The 16,821-nt window shown below is 35.8% G+C and overlaps 1 pseudogene; it reads right to left on the bottom strand.

The window, feature by feature from the left end:
* Positions 1 to 476: 476 nt before the first annotated feature.
* On the bottom strand, positions 477 to 576 carry LOC129074771 (uncharacterized; annotated as a pseudogene).
* Between the last annotated feature and the right edge of the window lie 16,245 nt (positions 577 to 16,821).

Below are 16,821 nucleotides of genomic sequence, written 5' to 3'. Positions count from 1 at the left end.
GATTTAACTGTTTCAGGAAATTCTAGCTTAGAAACATAAAGTTGCTAATACCTTTATTTCAGAAATTTCCTGAAAATCCACTTACACCAATTTTAGACTATTCAGATTAAAGCAGCATCACACAGCTGTTTACCCTTCAAGAACTGCACTGAAATCCTTTTTTTCAAACTTTCCCCTCTCTGTGTATACTAATCCTAAACTATTAGATCACAAATTTGCTCAATTGCAATCAAGCCCCCTTCTCACAACAAATGAATCCACCTTAAACCAGATCCCCCAAATCTTAAATATATCCTAGCTTTGCTTTTCCTCTCCTGAAACACCACCAAGGTTCTTGTCCGCGGGGCGACCTCGCTCGCTGCACTGCTGTAAACAATAAATTCAAGTTTGCTTTATCAACAGGCTGTTTGATGTTTTCACGCAGTAAATTACATATAGGATTAATTTCTTATTCCACCTACAAATGATGCTTTAAAAAAAAATAAAAGTACTTCATGAATTTGTGTGTCATCCTTGCGCAGGGCGCATGCTAATCTCTGCATCCTTCCAATTTTCGTATCTGTGCTGAGGTATCAGATGATGCTTTTTGTATACACGGTGACCAATAGTTTGGAACCAGAGGACTAAATTAACAGTCCAAAAAAAATCTCAGTTAACTTTCTAATTTTTTTCTTTTTCTTTCAACCTGGTACATCGTATTTACAGATAGACCTCAAAGAATGTCATTGTGGCTCAGCCATAATTATTGTTTTTCAAATTGCTGAATCTGGAACTGTATTATAGTTTCAGCAATATGTAAGTAAACTATGTATCCCAGCCAATCAGCCTACATCAACCAAGAAAGATTTTTGAAAAAAGCTGTATAGATTTTATGTAAATTTGGTATTTATGAGCACCAAACTTTTAGCACTGACATCTGCCTGAGAAGAAACTTAATTTACAGCAGTGGCAGAAATGAAGTTCACTGTGAACTAGTTTTGGATACCATATGCTTTAACATGCTGAAGAGGCGGGGAAAAGAGGCTTTTTAAAAACAGATTTTTCTTGCTCTCACTGTGGATGATGTTGCATGACAACATTGTGACATCATAACTTACGCTATTTTATTTGCTATTGAACCAATATAGCAGCATCAAGGCATGCAACAGCACCTTGGACATATATAGTGCTTTCCTTCTGTGGAACTTAAGGCACTTCACAGGCGTTTTCTTCCTAAACCTCACATCTCTCTAAGGTATTGCCAAACTGGAGACGAATTTCACAGTTTAATCATGTGGAACACATTGGTAAATATAGATGTGCCTTTTAGAAGGTTGCTTCAAAGTGTATTTTGCAGCCAACACGACGTTTCTCAGGGTGTGAACCAGTGGTGTAATGTAAAGCTTTTGGCCCTCCCCCACGTAAGCTGGGAGGAGAGAGGTGTTTGGCAGCCCACAGTAGAGCAGGAGGGAAGGAAGGTCGGGCGGAAAATGCAGGCTGACTATTTTGTTATGCGTCCTCCCCTTTTCTTCGTATCTCTACACTGGGGTGCCTCCTTTTCCTCCATCTCATTTTTTTTTCTTTTCAGAATCAAAAAAGAAAACAGTTATACAATTTAACTTGTAATTAAGAGTCTGGTTAGATTTTCAAGGCAGAACACAAAAGTCCATTTAACTCACAAGTCCTGTTGATTATAATCCTGACAATGTAATCAGTTCCTATAGTTTTAAAGGAAAATGGGTTCTAAAGAAAGGTGAATGTGACAACATTGCAGACATATCTGTTTCTTGCTCTAATCTCTCCAAATCCATTGTGGAAGGGAATGCGCTTTTTTTTCTCAAAATACTTCTGCCTCTCACACCTTACCGTTCTCTTTCCAAGACCCCCACACTGTCCAGTTTCGTGGAAAAGATCTTGATATAAAGTAGAGACCTGATGTGAGTCCCAGTTGTATCTTGTAATAATTTTGCAAACCCTGAGTGGTTAAACCTTCCTGAGCCTAATTCTTCATTTGTAATTTATACATAATACCTAACTCACAGAGTTGTTGTCAAGATTAAATAAGATAACAAGTATGAGAGAACTGAACTGCTATCTAGCAGAGAAGAATAAGGCCAACTAGAAACATTGACTGTCCAGTTTTCTGGGGCTGATTTGCTTTACCCTTTTGGGTATGATCCAAACCAGATCCTTTCTGAGAGTGAAAGAGGGAACTCTGGGACAACAACATATACAAACTGGGACTGTCCAAGCAAAACAGGATGTATGATTAATCTACACAGAGGGAACTTTCAGATGGGGAGTACCTGTGCTTATTTGTACATGTTATTGTGGATAGGAATGCCTACATTTTATGAATAAGAATATCATTTGATTGCCCACATACAAGTTGAACCTGTAACACAACCCTGCTTATAGCTTGTATTGGGTTGACCAAAAAGTTCATTTGTTTTTTCTGTAAGTTGGCTCTAGTAACACTTAGTCATCTTTAACTTCATTGGAAATAATTTTGTTAGATTGTATTGTGACAGCTGTCATATCAGAGTGCATTTAAAAAAATTATCAAAATTGGTGAATTTTTGTGTAGCCATTATAATATTGAAGATGGAAGAAAATATATAACATTCAGCATATTATGCTTTATTATTTCAAGATAGGTACAAACACAAATGAAACACAAAAAGATTTGTGTAGTGTACAGAGACGGTGTTGTGACTGATCAGGTGTTTTGACAGGTTTTCACGAACCTGTCAAAAGTGGTTTGTAAAGTTACGTGCTGGAGATTTCTAGCTGGATGATGCTCCATGGTCACATAGACCAGTTGAAGTTGATAGTGCACAAATAGAGACATTAATTGAGAACAATCAACATTCTACCATTTAGGAAATAGCTGACATACTAAAAATATCCAAATTAATAAAGTTATTGGTGAAAATGAAAAATGTGTCTTTTATTTTATGGAAAAGAACCATACAGACTTTTTTGGTCCACATAATATTGTTTCCCAAAATGTGTAACATTAACAACAGGTGGCATATGAGACCATTTGAAGTAGTATACAGTAAACATTAACTTTTTAAAACTATAACATCAAATTATAATTTTGAAAGTAAAAGTTGTTTTAAAATAAATTTATTTAGGACAAATTATGAATCGATGTAGAGAAATCATTTGAGTAAATCATACTGCAGTTGGATTACAGATATAGGAAGGTTGTCTTGGAATGACTGATATTTGGGAAGTCTTGCATGATAGGATACAGCCAGTAGAATGAAAGAATAGGCTACTCTGTATTTGAATAAACAGTGTTATAATATATCACCTTTCATTCTAGGAAAAGTGCTTTGCAAGAGTTGGAGAAAAGATCAATACCCAATTGTGGCTGAGGTGAGGGGAATAGAAATGGAATAATTGTAGCTGAAGATTAACCTTGGACACATTTCCTGGTAAGTCCTGAGTCTCACCACCATTCTGTACATTATTAATGTAAATGATATATGAAGACTTGATAAAACTTGGCAAAACTTAATACATACACTGGTTTAAACTTTGATGGGGTTTTTTATTCATGTTTATCCTTTGAAATTTAGGATGAGACCTTGTTGGTCTTGAGAGTTTCAGGAAGAAAGAAAGACTCCTCAAACTCTTAGAATAATTCACTGAATTCCCTGTGATCAAGAAGTCTTCCTGATATCTGGCCTTAATCCCTTTTAGTTTAAGTGCAGTCGCCAAAGAGACAAAAACTGGGAAGATGTTTTCCTTCTGCCTCTTGGTACTTGCTACAAATACACCAACAGCAGTGGACTTCCTACTCCTCACCTTATTATGTTTATATTCAGTTTTCTTTTTGTTTCTGGCCTCTGTTGATGAAAAATGGGAATGCTTCTTATTGTTTTTGTTTGTTTGCTTAAAATGGAGACAATTTAGATAATGTATCAAGACACTTGGGGATGAATGACTAGAGGTCAGCCATTAGCAATTATACTCTTTCCTACAACATGTCAAAATAATTGAAAGGTGGTGATTCACAGATTCTGTGTGCACTCAAGCTCAGTATCTGTAAAGGTTTACAAATATTAATGCATGATTTTATGTGTATTTTCAGAGATTTTTCTTGTGAAACTTTGAAAAATGAAGAGAATTAAGCTGTTTCTAAAAAGCCAAAGCAGCCTGCCATCTCTTTTTCTTTTCTGGGCTACGGTCCAATTTGCACAGCAGTTGCAAAGAAAAAGCAAACGCATCACTAGATTCAGCGAGAAATATTGTAACAGTATGTAATCTCTGTCAAGATAAAATTGCTTTGTGATTTACATTACAATAAATCCTGACCTTTAAGTGCTGCAGACTAAGCTAATCTGTGAAGTACTTTATTCCAACACTGAATCAGCGAGAGAAGCTCAACCAAATTGACTGTATTAGTCCCACCACGATGCGGTTAAAGAGCCTATATATATCGAAGCAGATTACAGAGCATTGTTCTATGTGTACTATAATAAGGAGAATAATTGAAATATTCAATCTGTTTCATCATTGTGAAATAATAGAATTATTTTAACCTCCCTTCTGTTTGCCTATTATGAAAATTACAAGTAGCCTCATTAAATATCATTAGGGCCTGATTTAGATTGATGAGAACAAGGAAATTCAGAATTAAGGCTAAAATACCATATGACATTTCAACCTAATTCACTTCTATAACTGTTATTTATTTTAATTTGCTTTCTTTCTTTCTTCCTTTCTTTCTTTCTTTGGTGAAATAGTTAAGGTATTTTGTTGAATTTCTCAGTACCAGCTTTGAATTTTGAGCTACTTTTTTCCCCAAGTCAAATGTTTGGCTATTTGTCCAAGTCAATCATTGGAAAATGCAATTTTCTCAAAGATATAATTTTAAAAAATAACTAAAATTTACCAAATTTGGATAATTTTTGGCCATTTCCCCCCCAAATATTTCTCTCCCCTCTTCTGTCTTGACTTTCCTCTGGAATTTGATTATACATATATCAGACACTTTAGATTATCTCAGAGGTCACTGATACTTTTTTTTCCCCAGTCTTTCTTTTCCCTGTCTGCTTCATTTTGGATAGTTTCTACTGTGTGTTTTCAAATCCACTTTTTTTTTTTTTGCCAGTGCCTAATCTGCTATTAGTCATATCCAGGATATATACACATATATTTCTTTTTTTTTAAAGATTGTATTTATTTATTTTTAGAAAGAGGGGAAAGAAGGGAGAAAGAGGGGGAAACAATGTGTGGTTGCCTCTCGCATGCTCCCTCCTGGGGACCTGATATGCAACCTAGGTATGCGCCCTGACTGGGAATTGAACCCACAACCCTTTGGTTTGCAGGTCAGCACTCAATCCACTGAGCCACGCCAGCCAGGGGCTATACATATATATATTTCAGTTACTAAGTTTTTCATCTCTAAAAGTTCCAATAAAAAATGCCTTCTGTTTTTCCTCATCACACTCATGTTTGCTAATTCTATCATCTCTTTCACATGTACCCCTTTCCTGCTTGGTGAACATCGACTGGATACTGGATATTGTGTTTTTGTCCTTGGGTGCTGAATTTCTTGGTATTTCTTCAAATAATGTTGGATTTTAGTCCTGCCACACAGTTAATTTCTTAGGAATCAGACTTTTTTTTTGAGATTGGGCTTTAAGCTTTTTTAGGCAGATCCAAAACAGCTTTTAGTCTAGGGCTAATTTGACCTGTGGCTAATGTAGTACCCTCTGAAGACTTCCTCGTGTGTAGTGTATTATGACATCTTCACACTCTGGCTGGTAGGAACATTTCTATTCTCTCAGTACTGTGGGAATTGCCTGGCTTACTGCGTTCTGTCGCTTCTTTATTTGTTCAGAGCTACTGTCTTCTCTTGCACGTACAAGTCAGTGCTCATCCAAAGATCTGCAGTAAATCTTCTGCTGAGCTATGAAAATCTCTATCTGTATAATGCCCACCTCTCTGGTGCTTTACCCCAGATATTCTATTTGTCTTGACTCCCCTGTATTCCAACTTCTGTCCCTTCAACCCAGGGAGACCGCAGGGCTCAGTCTGGGTTCCCTTCCCTTCTCTGAGAACTGGAAACTGTCTTTAGGTAGCCAGTCAGCTGGAGCAATGGTAAAGCTCATGTTGTCCCCTTTTCTTAGGCACCACACTCATGTGTTGCTTATTGTTCAAGGTCTGAAACAATTCTTTCTATACTTTTGTCAACTTTTTCATGGTTTAAATTGTAAGGCTCCCCCTTACTCGATCATGCAGAGAAGCAGATGTCTCAAATAACTGGTATTTGAAAAGTAGCTTAAGATTTTAATCTAACCGTTTGTTTAGCAGTTCTTGCTAGTATACATCTCTGGAAACGTCAAAGTAAGTGATAAGAAGGTTACTTAAACAAATTCTAGACCCATAAACTATGACAGTTGTTAATGCTCATTGTCCAACTACAAAACAATGTCATGACTGCAAAGCATGGACACCATAATTACTTCAACAACTAAAAATCAGATTTTTATCTCCTATAACCAGAAAGTGTGGAGTGCTAGATGTTGCCTCCATTGTTTCTTAGGGTAACTGTTGTTCTGCTCTATTTTAAAGTTACATTGAGTTCAGGGAAATAATTTTCATCTTAGTAAAGTAAACTTTTTTGTTATTTGTGTTTTCTTTATTTTAGATTTTTATAATAAATTTATAGGGTGCCTTGAGGGCAGCACAATTTGCATTATAAGGGGCCACCTAAGAAACTCACCTGGGACAGACCACTCTGTTCTGCCTTGGAGCACTATTATCTAGAACCAGAATTGTTCATGAGATACTCCACATTATAAATAGAGACATCCTCGGGGCACCATATCAATGTATACTGGAGGGTTGTTTCATGCATTTTGAGGGGAAAATAACAGTTTTGATATCCCCAAGAAAAGAGCAAATATTCCGGATGCTAAAAGGATATTTAAACATTCAACTGAAACATAAGCATTTTTAAAGGTCAATTTTATAGTTCCAAACAATTTTAAAATAAAAATACAGTGATTTTATTTTTTTAGATTCATTTGCTTTAGCACTGAAAAAGAGAACAAAACTAATAGTTGGAAGGAAAGATTATATAAAAATATTGATAGATTGATACAAATAAGGTTACATACATATTAATAGTCTTTCAGGCTGCTATTTATTTTCTTAACAATTAACCCTGCCAACAAACAGACCAAATTTTCTGCAGCCTAATCTTCAGACTAGAGCATAAGAATAGCTTGCCAATTTTTTTGTGATACCCACTAACCCAACATATATCTCTAAAACAATGGCTTTATTTTTTATTTGGATGGGTCTATGTCTTTCCAGGGATTTGGCTGTCCTCAGGCCTGTCACACGCCCTCTGCCTTCTTGCATACAGATGCTGACTCCACACATTTTCTCGTTCCTGTCTGTTTGATTTGGGAGTTCAATGGGGTATCTCATCACTCATTTTGTTTTAGATGTTGGTCTGTGGGTTTTTGGTTTTACTCTCATAGCTCTTTTCTGTGATTCAAAACTACCACCCTGCCACAGCTGTCCTCCCAGAATTTTCCCCACCTTGCTTCTTGAAGCTTTTGCTTCTACATCTGTTAAAATAAAGAGAATGGAAAAATCTCTTCATATCTCTTTCATCTCTAAGAGCCGTGACTGGAAAAGGTAACTTTATTTGGACATTAAATTTTGGAGGAAAGGAGTACATGAGATACTACCTTACTCTCATGTTTTCAGACCCTGCATGCTTAACATTAAGTTGCTGTGTGCTATGGTTATACTTTGTCCCCTAAGTCAATACCCATCCTTTTATCCATCCATCCTAATAACAAATATTGAGCCTCTACTATGTGCTTCCTTTGTTTCTCCAGGTACTTTTCAGGTTTGCTGTGCTATTTGAAGCTATAAATAGTCACACTATAAATGTCATTTCTCAGATATATGATCACCTAAGCAGACCTGGTTGTTACTTAGAGATGAAATGTGAGTGTTATGGGGTTTTTTGGGGGCGGGGTGGGGGAGGTGTGAACTAAACTATTCCAGCTTTATGACATAGAGAAGTTCTTGCCTGCCACCATAATCTGGACCACTTAGCATGAATTTTCTCTAGGATTTAATAATCAGCTAAAGAAAGCCGATTGACGTCACCATTAGGTTAGTAGACTCCAGAAGCTTGGAAGCATTTAATAAATCTAGGCCCATGGCAGGTCACTGGCAAATATTACTTATAGGCATGTGACAATTTAGTGTTATCCAATAGCCTTGTGTAGGCAGCCTCTCTGAGGAGAGACAGTTTTGTTGAATAGTTGTCAGGAGAGGCTTCAGCAAATGGGGGCAAAAGACACACTCAGGGAATACACAAGACACAATTTCAGGCATTATTTCATTTCTTCAAAGGATCATGAGCTCAACAAATGTAGATTACGTACCTTTTACAACATTCCCTGAGGTCATACAATTTTTATAATGAATATTTATGAAATACTTTCCATATGCCAGTCATTTTGTTAGGTACTTTATTTTTTTATCTTAATGAAATTTTTCTTATTAAAATCATACTTGTACATGCTTAAAAAAATCAAACAACACTTTGAGACTCATAAAAAAAAAAAAGCTGACCTCTGTTTTATTTCTTTCCTTTATTCATTCATTTTCTCCAGAGGCAACTACTTACATTATCTTAGCTGTTTATTTTAATATAAATTAAAATAAGTATTAGAGTCAGTTGGGGCAATAGACATACAGGTGGAAAAAACATAGAGGTGAAAATCTCAGAATGAGAGCTATGTGACAGACTGCAGATTAAACAGGGCAGATTTGGGCAGAGAACAGAGGCCTGCAGAAGAGAGCACAGCTTTCATTGCTGTTTCTTGATTTGTCAGTTTTCAATATGATTTATTGACTTCTTGCTCTACAGATTATTGTTTCTCCTATGTCCCCATCCATTCAACACAAATATTTCCCTTCTCTCATCCTTCCAGTTAAATTATATAATCATTTTAATATCTGTTTACATTGTTATGATCATATAAATATTAAGCATACATAGTGAATCAAAGATTATATTATATCATTTCTGTTCAGATATAACTTATATCTTTTCTGAAGTAAAAAAATGCTCCTTTTTTGTTTTTTACTTTTCCATGTAAATATCAGTATTTCATTCCCAGTCCTCTGACAGAACTGAAATTCTAATACTTTGGCTAACTGTCATATTCATTATGTGTTAGAGACATCTCTTCTATAGGCACCAAAGTTTTTTTGCTTCCTCTCAGCATGTCTTTGACTCTGGAGACCCTCGGTAAAAATTGTCCCACATATTCAACCACATAATTAATGATTTTCTTCTTCTTTTGGGAAACAAGTAAGATCTCTATGAAACAGTAAAGATATTTTTCAAAAGACAGTTTATACATTTTGTGATGAATGGAACATATAATATTTGGAAAGTTTCTGTAAGTAACCTCCAACTAAAAATTGCAGCAGCTTTACTTTTATATTTCTTTTTTCAAAAAACTTAAAATTTATTGTACTTTATTCCATTACCATTTAGTCCACTTATACTCTCCTTCCCCAGCAATCACCACGTTGTTGTCCGTGTCCATGAGTCCTTTTTTCTTTTTGCTCAATCCCTCCAACCCCTAACCACTCCTGCAATTAGCTCTCCATCTATGAGTCTGTCTCTGTTTTGCTGTTAGTTCAGTTTGTTCATTAGATTCCACATATGAGTGAAATCATATGGTATTTGTCTTTCTTTGACTGGCTTATTTCACTTAGCATAATTTTCTCCAGATCCATCCATACTGTAGCAAAGGGTAACATTTTCTTCTTTTTTACTGCTGAGTAGAATTACATTGTATGAATGTCCCATAGTTGTTTTATCCACTCATTTATTGATGGACACTTGGGTTGCTTCCCTATCTTGGAGATTGTAAATAACACTGCGATGAACGTAGGGGTGCTTATGTTCTTTCAAATTAATATTTTGGGTTCCTTTGGATATATTCCCAGAAGTGGGATCACTAGTTCAAAGGGCAGATCCATTTTTAATTTTTTGAGGTGTCTCCACACTCCTTTCCACAGTGGCTGCACCAGTCTGCATTCCCACCAACAATGCACCAGGGTTCCCTTTTTTCCACATCCTCAACAGTACTTGTTGTTTACTGATTTTTGATGATAGCCATTCTGATGGTTGTGAGATGGTATCTCGTTGTGGTTTTAATTTGCATTTCTCTGTTGATTAGTGATGTTGAGCATTTTTTCCTATGTCTGTTGGCCATCTGTATGTCATCCTCGAGGAAGTATCGATTCAGGTCCTACCAAACAGTGTAGAAGGTCCTGTCTGTGGGACAATTTTATGTGAGAAAATGGAATTACGATGGACTGTCATCACTTCCTATTATTTTTGTTTCATGAAAGTTATAACCATATTTGCCTTTTGAAGTTGTCACCTACTGTCAGGCAAAACCTCTTTGTCTTCACTTCCTTCCCTATTTTCAAGAGGTAGAGCAACTATATCAGCTAAATATTTTCAGGAAAAATATCCAGATAATCAGAGAATTGAAACCAATGTGGAAGTATCTGATGTTATGTAATATTGTCTCAATTGAGAATAAATTGTCTCGAAGTATTTCCTTGGTTACTAAGCTTCTTGGCATTCTGAAACCTCCACATTATTCCTGTTTTGTAAGAATCCAAATTACTTTCTTTTGTTAAATGCTTAATAAAGTTTTTCATGTACTTTAAATATTTCTACTTAACCTAATAGATCAGAATTACTCACTTGCTTCATGTCTGCTTTGATTTGTATATTTAGTTTACTCTATCCACTCAGCCTTCAAATTTGCATTTATTTATTTATTTATTTATTTATTTTTGTGATGATCCCTGAACCATTCCATGGTGTTATGTTTCACTCAACTAAATTGCAAAATTTATAGTTAACAAAGACATGCCATGATGACATTATATAAAAATATGCTCAATAAACATTTCTCTAAATAATGTATGTTTGGTTTTAGTTCTGTAGTGTGTGTTCTTTAGTGAAGGAACTGAAGAAAGAGCACCAATTCCACATGAGAACCTGGGTGGTCTGCTGTGAGCAAGAGACAACAGGAACCTCTGATATTGGAGTCTCTTTAAACTTGGATACTGACATTTAGAATATTTTCCTTGATATCCTACTGACAAACACAAAATAGAGGAAGATAAAAATTAAATGAATTAAAGAGAACAGTTTCAAAATAAAGTAGTCAATTCCTAGCTGAATAAGTGATCAATTAGAAGATAGAGGCAGACTGAAGAATTTTCCAAAACAAGTAAGGAAAGAGAACTCCAGAAACTGCAAAATAGTATATTACCTAGATCTATTATAAATAATGATGATCTCTTCTATTACAAGGGCAGTTTCCAATAGGCAACTCTGGACGAGAATTTAAAAATTGGTATTTTAAAGCCAAGTAGAGAAAAATAAAAGTGTAAGTGAGAATAGTTTCAAAATGTCTTTGTTTCAAAACCTTTTAATGACAACAAAATGGTATCAAAGAGGAATAAATTCCTGAGGGAAGCAAGGTACAAGTAAGGATTAAAATTACAAACGTTAGAAACAGAGAATCACAAATTAATGATGCAGTTTCCCTAGCAAATGTAACAGAAAATAGATTTAAATCAGTTTGAGGAACAGACTCTCCCTGATGTAGATATCACTTTTTTTCTTTTAATACACAAGTTCTGCAGAAATATAAGTTTCTGGTTCAAACTTGGGCCCTCTATATCTTGCCTCATGTCTGTCTTCCTCATGTCCTTTGATTTGCTCTATTAAGAATAAAGCTTTTATGACTCTGTGCTTACATGCATGTGATGACTTGCTGATCTTTTAGCCCAGACTGGAGAGTGAGACATCAAAGAAAAAATTTAAGGTATAGCAGAGATATGATAGAAACATATGGTTACCATTATCTCCCACATGACTGGGTCCAATAAGTATTAAATGTAATAATGAAACAAATCAATATAGTTATGAACATTGGAAGAAATTGTCCCACATCAAAAGAGATAAGAAAAAATAGTTACTATTTTCTACATGCTGAACATTGTTCTAAATGTTTTTGTGTATTATTTAATTTCTAAAACACCTTTAGAAGCTAAACATTATCCTCAATTTACTGATGAGGAAACCAAGGCTGAGAGTTTTTAAGTGTCAAGTCCAAGATGTCTCAGCCAGTAGACATTGGAGCCAAAATAGGAATTCAAGTCTAATAGTAGAGCTTAGGCTCTCAGATCCTATGAAGATAACTCTTCTTCCTGAGCACAATGAACAAGAAGGGTCAGGATGTCCTCTCTATTGCTTTTAGGACGAACTAGTTTCCACTATCACATGGTATAGAGTTGTTTTTGTTTTTTTTTTAACACTGTAAAATTGCCTGGTGGACATCTTTATCTGGATATCCTAAAGGTCATGGTTAATAACTAAAGGGCCTAAAACTGAGCTCATTGTCCTCCCTGCAAACCTCTCTCTCTCTCTCTCTCTATATATATATAATGTATGTGTGTATGTATATATATATTTCCCTTCATTAGAGTTAATGGCAACATGATCTACCCAAAAACCTGTGAATAATTATGAGGTCTGTCTGGAAAAAGTCCAACCGTTGTTAATATAATGAGAACCATTTGCCTGACATCGATGTAACCTGGCAGCCAAGGAGAGTGGACTGAAATGCACATGTGTGAACAATGATGACTTCACTGTATTAGTCAGCAGGGGTGGTAAATGCCATTGAGTGAGCATGTGCACCATGGCCATCACATTCAAAGCGATGAGCGAGTAGAGCAATGAATCTGCATCAAATTTTGCGTTAAGCTTGAACTTTCCTCTGAAGAAACTATTTAGATGATTCAGAAGGCTGCAGATATGGGCAACTGGTGATTGATACCTTCATCATGACAATGCACCCACTTATGCACATGTTTGGTGCAGAGTTCTTTGGTGAAACATCAAATCACCCAGGTGACTACCCTCCTACAGCCCAGATTGGGTGCCCTGAGACTTCTGGCTTTTCCCAAAACTAAAATCACCTTTGAAAGGGAAGCAATTTCAGACCAAACAATGAGATTCAGAAAAATACGACAGGGCAGCCGATTGGGAGAACAATGTGAGGTTTCACGTTGTCTACTTTGAAGGAGGCTGTAGCATCATTATTGTATATGCAATGTTTCTTGTATCTTGCATCTTCTTCAATAAAAGTCTCTCTCTTTTTTTTTCCATGTTATGTGGCTGGATACTTTCTGAACAGACCTTGTGTGCTTTCACAGCCTCCACAGACAATTTAGTCACTAAGTCCTGGGCTTTTATCGCTACAATATCTGTGGGATCTGAACCTTCTTTCTTTTCCACTCTGAAGCCATTGTCAGGTTTTCATTTTTCTTTCTTGTCCTACTTCAAGAAGCTTTGATTTGTTTCACTGTCTCCCATCATGGCCATCTGCAACTCAATCTGAGCAATGGAGCTGGAGTCATTGTCCCTGTTAAAACTGCTGTCCTAGTGATAGAAGAAATCTCTTCTGCTCCCATGACCTCATTTACCACCTATTTACTAATGAATCACATTTATCTCTTGCCTGGACTTCAGAGCTTCCATTCTAATATTTCCAACTCAATAAATAATGCCTCCATCCACCCAGTGCCTCTGACTTTCTCACCACTGAAGCAGCCATGATAATACCCTTCTAACTAGTTGCTCTGTTTCCCACTTTTAATCCATTCTCCACACATGTTATATTTTACTAACTGTGATATACACTTTTTTTTACATTTTAACTTGGGTGATATCAGGATATGCCTCATAATTGATTTTGTATCTATAAATTATGGTGCATTTTATATTCAATGGCATCATATTATTAATGAAATATGATAGTAGGAAAAGATGTTTCACTGGATATGCTATATCTTGTGTGGAACCTTCAAGGGTTTCTCATTGTATTTAGATAAAATACAACATTCTTAACAGGCCTATGAGGCTCTGAGTGCCTGGCCCTTGTTTACCTCTCTAGAATCAGTTGAGACTAATATTCTCCTCGTTGTCTATCCTTCAGCCACATTCGTCTGGCAGGTATTCACTGGGTGCCTACTATGTGCTAGGTACTATGATAATATAGCAGTGAACAAAAAAAATAATCGTGGCTCCTGCCTTCATAGTCTTGACTGTACATTAGATGCCTCCTAGCTTGTCTTGAATTTGCCATGTTATTTCTTGCCTCAGGTCACTTAAATATGCTAATCTCCTCTCAGCAAGGGCCCTTTTTACTATCCCCATCCCCAATCCTTTGCCCTTCACCTTAGCTAAATCCTACCTCCTACTTATCCTTTAGGGCTTAGTTTACATATCACTCCCACACAGCCATCCTGTTCAATACTCTCATGGCTCCTGCGCTTCTTTTTCTGGCTTTCACAGTGATTTTCCTGGGGATCTGTTTTCCCCTGTAGACTGCCAGGTCCATGAAGACAGGGTCTGTATCTGTTCAACTCGTGCCTTTCTCCCAGCGCTTAGTTCAGTGCCTGGGCTCTGTTAAGGCCCTTTAAAATATTTATTGAATGAATAAGTAATAGAATTGTAAACATGAATTCAATTTTGAACCACTCCAACACTCTGAATTTTCTACCACTTGAATATATTATTAAAACAAAACAAAACCACAACCAAAATAGAACCATTAACATATGGGGTTACGTAAGTTTTAGATTGAGGTGAGAAGAGAAGAAAACACATTATCAATTTCAAGCTGAGATGCATATAAATTGATCTTAAATATTATACATATTTTTCCTTAAAACTAATGCTATAATCCTTTAACATTATCACTTTCATTACAAATTAGTATACTGACCAACATTTGTACAGTAATTTTTGTGTCTTGATAGATTAGATCATATTCTTCTTCTGCTGTGTTTTTACTTTATTTTTTTACAGTTGTCCCATTTTTTTTCTCCTCTTTATTCCTCTCCACCCTGCACCTCCTCCCCCACCAGCATTACCCCCACCTCTTTTAGTTCATATCCATGGGTCATACATATAAATTCTTTGGCTTCTCCAATTCCTATTCTATTCTTAACCTCTCCCTGTCTATTTTGTACCTGCCATTTATGCTTCTTATTCCCTGTACCTTTTCCCCCATTCTCCTTCCCCCTCTCCCCACTGATAACCCTCCATGTGATCTCCATTTAGAAGAAGGGCGGCCCTTGTGTGTCATAGATTAGCTTGGTGTATTATACCTTATGAACTAGTTGTAGATTCAGTTCCAAATAGTGAATTAGCCCACCATTCTAGACATATTCTGCTGTTTGGCAAACATGGGTCTTTTTATATATTCCCAAGAAAGCAAATCAACAAGAAGCTCACTGGTGTCATTCTATTTTTAAATATAGAATGTTTTCATTAGGGTTCAAAACAATCTTTAACTGCTTGTCTGTCCTTCACTCTAGATATATTTTCATATAAATATATATTCCAGTTTATTATGCAATTGTATGTATTTCTTCTATATTTATATTAGCATAATCTTCCTGTTTTCCCCCAAAGAAGTTGAGAAGTAGTCCCCCAAAATCTTACCTTGAAAATGTTCCACAATAAATACAGAAAGAACCACAACTTTATGTTTCCTAGTTATTGAATTTTAGCTCTCCTTTTTTTAGTAATATCTCCTAAAATGCTTGGATGAAAGGACTAATAAATATGGAGTATTATTACTACAACCTATAGAAATAAACTACTTCAACATACGTATAATCAAAAGGAAAATTCATATAACCACATTTATATTCAAAGATCTTGTGATATAAGCCAACCCCTGTTGGGGGTATTATTTTCAAACATAACAGGTTGACATTATGTAATTACACACTGCTGGATATTGAAATAGCAAAAAAGGAAAAAGTGCTTATAGTAGTACTCACAGCACACTATTATGAATATTCACATTTATCCACACATCTTTAGAGAATTATTTCTAGTTACACATTACAGACTTCAGCAAAGATTTAGTGGTTTATTTAATATCAATATTAGGTTTTGACATTAATGTCTTAGCAAGCATAGGGAGCTGTGGTCCTGAGACTCACTTCCACTCAATAAAGGGGATCCAAGGTGAAGCTCTTTTCCATTGTTTTGCAGTCAGTTTTTTAAATAGATATTTTATGTATGTATGTGTATGCAAATATTCAAAATCCTTATCAATTATTCTTATAATTTGCAATCTAATGAACTTTTTCCTCTTTTTATGACATTTTATTTTCTAAGATAAATTTCCCACCCTTTGGTCCCACTTAACTATTCAGTTCTGCTTTATTCATTTTTTGTAATGGGAATTTGCCAGAATTTCTGATTTCCCAGATTCCTTTTCACTATTCTCAATGCTACCTTCCTCCCATTTAATCTCCAGATTATAACCAGCTTTTACCTTTCTCCCTTTCAAATGTCAGTTTTCTAATCTTTCCTTATTTTCACTTAACATGTTTTTGGTCTGTTTGGTGCACCGTGAAGTGCAATTTCACAAATATTTAGGCCCTTAACACCATCATTGCTGGAACCTTACCTAGTCACTGTCTCAGGTTGATCAGCTTAATAATCTTACACCTGTTATTCCTATTCTGTAATGTAAGTACAATCTATGGGTTGCTTTTGAATTCTCTCCTATCCAGACTTTTTTCTCTAAAATTTAATGCATATAATGATAGGGTATATCATTTCATATTTAATTTCTTAAACAGTTCTCTTCTAGAGTTATTTACCTGTGGGAAAGTGAGATCGGAGGAGAGAGGAGAGTCAGAGAGCTAGAA

This window comes from Pteronotus mesoamericanus, unplaced genomic scaffold (genome assembly GCF_021234165.1).
Source record: "Pteronotus mesoamericanus isolate MK-2021 breed Mesoamerican mustached bat unplaced genomic scaffold, CSHL_Meso_final contig_50, whole genome shotgun sequence".
In the NCBI taxonomy this organism is placed as follows: Eukaryota; Metazoa; Chordata; class Mammalia; order Chiroptera; family Mormoopidae; genus Pteronotus; species Pteronotus mesoamericanus.
This window is presented reverse-complemented; position numbering and strand designations above follow the sequence as displayed.